General features: G+C 34.5%; 1 non-coding gene and 1 pseudogene across 1 annotated transcript; both read left to right on the top strand.

Moving 5' to 3' along the window:
* The first annotated feature begins 228 nt into the window (after positions 1-228).
* LOC111760661 (U6 spliceosomal RNA) lies at positions 229-335 on the top strand. Its single transcript, XR_002794287.1, has one exon. It is a non-coding gene; the product is annotated as a U6 spliceosomal RNA (small nuclear RNA).
* An 855-nt stretch (positions 336-1,190) lies between these two features.
* Positions 1,191-1,287, top strand: LOC111760662 (U6 spliceosomal RNA; annotated as a pseudogene).
* The last annotated feature ends 4,315 nt before the right edge of the window (positions 1,288-5,602 follow it).

Here is a 5,602-nt window from a genome sequence, read left to right as displayed (position 1 = left end):
TCAAGGTAAGAATTTGCATTTAATTTGTCATTGACATATGCTGTTATCGCTAAAAGAATATGATATACTTAAAGATATGAGAATTAGGTAAAATAAGTTAATAAAAGGAGAAAATTGAATAATATATATTATTTAGTAAAAAGACATAAGAAATATGTCATGTAGAAAATAAATGGTAAGATGTGAATAAAAACGTAATGAAATAATTGCATTAAATGTAATTGGACCATGCTCACTTTGGCAGCACATGTACTAAAATTGGAACGATACAGAGAAAATTATCATGGCACCTATGCAAGGATAATGTGCAAATTCATAAAGCATTCCATATTTTTTAATAAAACTTTTAAAAATGTAGATGGATTAAATGTCCCAAGTAAATGTGTAAGATTGTCAGTCTGAAAAACATAATTGCATAATGCTTTTATGATACACACCAAATATAAATACACAAAAATATTAAAACTAAAAAAGGTGAAAAATGTGTGTTATATAAACATTAAGCAAAAGAAAGATGGTATAGCTATATCATCACATGAAGCAGACTTTAAGGTAAAGAATATTTTCGAGATAAATTAAAACAGCTAACATGGATAAAAGGATAAATAAACAAGAAATGTCTCATAATACTAAATTGGCATGGACCCAATAATATAACTTCAAACTACATGAATCATAACTTGGAAGAAATAAAAGAGAAATAGACAAATCTGCAAATACAGTGAGACACTTTAACACATACCTCACTCAACAGCTATGAGAAAAGAAGAAAAAATATTAGTAAGGATATGGATAACCTAAATCACACAAATAGTAATAACATAACTGAATCTTAATTTACATACAGTGATCACTGTACCTAACAAAACAGAATTCACATCCATTTCAATTGTAAGTTATTATTATTATTAAAAATGGCAATATGCTGGTCCATAAAGAGACCCTCTAAAAATTCCAAAGCAATTAAATCAACATAAGTGTTGTCTATGACTACAGTAGAATTAAGATAAAAGTAATAAAAAGATGAGTAAAAAGTACCCAGCTGCTTGAAAATTAAGCAATAGAATTCTAAATAATTCATGGGGCAGAGAAGAAATCATAAAAGAAATTAAAATGTCTTTAGAAATGACTGGTAGTGAAAATACTTCTTGTCTAACCAGAGTTAAAGCTGTGCTAAGAAGTAATGTATAGTGCTCCCTTTGGCAGGACATGTACTAAAATTGGAATGATACAGATTAGTATGGTCCCTGGACAAGGATGACATGCAGGTTTGTGAAGCATTATTTTGGGGCATACCTTAAGGCATATGAATGCATTCCAGTGTTCAATGAAGGATGTTGTTAATGTGAGGAAATGTGGGAGGGGTAGGGAGAGGGGCATATATTGGAATCCCCTATATTTTTTATGTAACATTTATGTAATCTAAATATCTTTTTAAAAATTTAAAAGGATATATTAAAAAGTCTATATAAGTACATAGCAGTAAATAAATCATGTATTATAGTGTTTGAAAGTAATCAAGAGACTGTTTTCACAGTTCTCAATGAGTCCTGTGTTTTAATTGAATATAAGTACATAGCAGTAAATAAAACATATATTTTACTTAATTTTCAAAACTAATGAAGATAGTGTTTCTACAGTTCACTAAGTGAGTCCTATGTTTGGACATAGAATATAAGTCAAAATATGTACATAGTATTTACCACAGTATATATTTTAGTTACTGTTCAAAACTAATCAAGATAATGTTTCCACAGTTCACTATGTGTGTCCTTTGTTTTAATATTGATTGTAGATCAATATAAGCACTTAGCAATAAAGCATGTATTTTAGATTCCAAATTGGAAATTAAAAAGTGAAAAATTCACTATTTGCTGATGACAGAATCCTACACATAAAAAACCCTGAGAAAACTTACAACAAATCTTACAGAGCTTATAAATAAGTTCAGTAAAGTGTCAGATTATAGGATTAATGTGGAAAAATCAGTAATATTTCTGTATACCAATAATGAATAATCTGAGGTGGAAATCAAGAAAAAATCCCTTTTACAAAAGCGGATACAGGAATCAAATACCTAGGAATAAATTTAACTAAAGATGTAGAAACTTCTATGCAGAAAACTACACACCACTGTTAAAGGAAATAAAAAAAAGATCAAAATAAAAGAAAAAATATTCTCTATTCATGGATAGGAACATTAAACATCATTAAGATGTTTTACCCCACAGATTTAATGCAAGCCCAAAAAAATTAGCACCGTGTTTTTACTAGTTGGAAAAGTTAACTATGAAATTTATTTGGAAGGGCAAGAAGCCCCAAATAGCCAAAAACATAGTGAAAAAAGAAAAATGAAATCATAGGAATCACAGTACCTGACTTTAAAAAATACTACAAACTACATGGTCAAAACTGCATAGTATTGGCACACAGATGGTCATAATGACCAAAGGATCTGAATTGAGAGTTCTGATACAGATCCTCACATATACAGTCAACTGATATTCAACAAGGCCACCAATCCTATTTAACGGGGAGAGAATGGCCTCTTCAATAAATCGTGCTTGGAGAACTGGATATCCATATCCAAAATAATGAAAGAGGAACACCACCTCACACCCTATACAAAAATTAACTCAAGATACATCAAAGATCTAAATATAAGAGCCAAGACCATATCAATCTTGGAAGATAATGTATGGAAGCATCTACAGGATCTCTGTGTTAGGAAATGGTTTCATGAACTTTACACCCAATGAAAGAAAAAATAGATAAATGGGACCTCCTCAAAATTAAAAACTTTTGCACCTCAAAAGAGCTTGTCAAGGAGGTGAAAGGCAGCTTCTTCAATGGGAGAAAATATTTGATAACCATATATCTGATATAGGCCTAATATCCAGCATATACAAAGAAATCCTACACCTTGAAAATAAAAAGACAAACAACCCACTTGAAAAATGGGCAAGTGATTTGAATAGACACATCTCCAAAGAATAAGTACAAATGGCTAAAAAGCACATGAAAAAATGTTCAACATCTTTACCTATTAGGGAAATTCAAATCATTACTACAATGAGATGTCATCTTACACCAATTAGACTGGAAGCTATTAAAAAAAAAAAAGGAATGTAGTGGGAATGTAGAATGATCCAGCCATTGTGGAGGACAGTTTGGAGGTTCCTTAGGAAGCTAATTATAAAGCTGCTATATGATTCAGCAATTCTACTCCTGGGCATATACCCTCAAGAATTGAAAGCAAGGACATGAACAAATACATGCACACCAATGTTCATAGGGGCATTATTCACTATTGTCAAAACTTGGAAACAACAAAATGCCCAACAACAGGTGAGTGGATAAACAAATTGTGGTATATACACACAATGGACTATTACTCAGCTGTAAGAAAGAATTCAGTATTAACATGGGATAGCATGGATGAATCTTGAAGACTTTAGATTGAGTGAAACAAGCCAAGCACTGAAGGACAAATATTACATGACCTCCCTGATATGAATTAAGCAAATTGAGCAAACTCACAGAGCTAGAGTCTGGAAGATAGGATCACAAGAGGTAGAAAGGAGAAGGCTGTGAGCCAAAAGCGAATGGGCAAAATCTGTGATAAGGTGGAAGAGGGTAGTTGTGCAGTGTAGGGGTATGACAGTGGTGCAATGATATTTTTGGGTTGGGTGGTGCTGGTTTGTCAGGGAGCCAGGGTGGGGACGGTGGGTTGGACAGTCTATGAAACTAGGTGGAGGGTTGGGGTGAGAGCAGGTGATCACTGGGGATTTGTGGGTATGTGGTTGAAACTACAATGTTGGAAATGTTTGGCAATATCAGGAGAGGATTACTGGTTTAGGGTTTTGGTTGTGAGGGGCATTCCAGACAGGGCACACATATGGGCAAGCTTCTAGGGAGTGTGTGAGTATTCATCTTGTGGGAAGATGTTGGACTCCCATCCTGGGGAGTCCTGCTATGTTCTCACATAGAGGGGCAGAAATTTCACAAGAGCATAGGCAGAGCCTAATAGATGAGGACAGACCAGTATTTCAAGCCCTCAATGTTGTGAGTAACTATGAATCTTGTTCTTCAGAAACTGAAGCTTGGTGGTTGCCATGGTCCTGAGGGGAAAGAAGGGAGAGAGGAATAGAATAAATGGAACAGGGGGCATTTTTGGGGTGATGGAAGTATTCTACCTGATCTTGCAATGATGGATACAAACCATGTTATATTTCATCAAAATTTATAAAAGTGTATGGTCCAAAATGTAAACCATAATGTAAACCATTGATGATGATTAGCGGTTATGTTTCAATATTTGTGCATCAATTGTAACAAATGTACTACCTACATATAAAATGTTATCAATAAGGAAAGGGGGAAAGGGAGAAGATGTTGGGTATATGGGAATTCCCTATATTCTGTATGTGACTTTTCTGTAAGCTAAAACTTCTCTGAAGACAAATTGAAAAAAGTAAGACACTGGGGGAATAAACAAGAAAATTTCACTGTATATACAAGACAAGGGATCTTACAATGATGAAAGACATAATGCAAAAACTTTTAAAATATTTTTCATTATTCCAAATTTTTTAATTTTTAAAAAATTAATGTTTTATTTCTTATTTTTAAATCTATCATTTTTATTTCATTTCCTTGTTAACTGTTGTTGGCTGTTTTGTTGGCTTCATTTTTTAAGAAGTTTTGGATCACAGAAAGGTTACAGCTATAACAGAGAAGGATCATTGGCATGGGATGTCAATGATGGGGGATACATGGAAGGAGGTTAACCTGGGGCATACATATAAGGCACAAATTGTGTTCAAGTGTTTATGGGGCACAGTGAGTGGAGATTTGCACAACAACTGAAAGAATATTGAATTTATATCCTGGGAAGCTCTGCCACATTCTCTATTGGAACAGCAAGAATCCCCTGAGTACAGGGGCAATGACTAGTGAAGGAGGATGGTCCATTGACAGGCCTTTGATATTCATTACTGTATTTATGAACCATTACATTCGAAATTGGAATTTAACCTAGTATTATAGGATGCCTAAGAGTTACCATCTGAGAATCTCATTTTTGCTTAAATGTGGCCATGCTTTAATCCAAACAGCATATAAATTCATTATCTCTCCCCCCCACACACACACAGTATGAGACATAACTCCCAGTGATGAACCTCCATGGCACCAAGGGATTACTACCAAGCACAAACTAGTAATACTATTTCAAACAGCAGGGCTCCTGAGGGCTCTGGAGACATCCAGACACTATAGTAAGGGCAGATAGCTCAGGAGTTTGGGGCCTTCCCAGTGGGCCCTACTTTGGAATTTATGCTCCTCAGTGTGACAGAGTTGGACTCAATTATCATTTCCCTACACATGGCTCTTCAGACCCTTCTATTTGAACCTATAATTAGTACTAGAGTTGATAGGTATAAGTCCAAGAGACTTAAATCTCTGGGCTGTCCATGTACCAGTTGGGCCCTGAATCTCAACAGACTTGCAACACCTACTCTCCAGTTCACTGGACTCACCCAGGACAACTACAAGGAGATAATGATGGACAACAAACATTCCAAGGAACTAAGAAAACCTA

This window comes from Dasypus novemcinctus, chromosome 27 (assembly GCF_030445035.2).
Source record: "Dasypus novemcinctus isolate mDasNov1 chromosome 27, mDasNov1.1.hap2, whole genome shotgun sequence".
In the NCBI taxonomy this organism is placed as follows: domain Eukaryota; kingdom Metazoa; phylum Chordata; class Mammalia; order Cingulata; family Dasypodidae; genus Dasypus; species Dasypus novemcinctus.
Note: the sequence above shows the minus strand (reverse complement) of the source record. Positions and strands in the feature narration are given on the sequence as shown.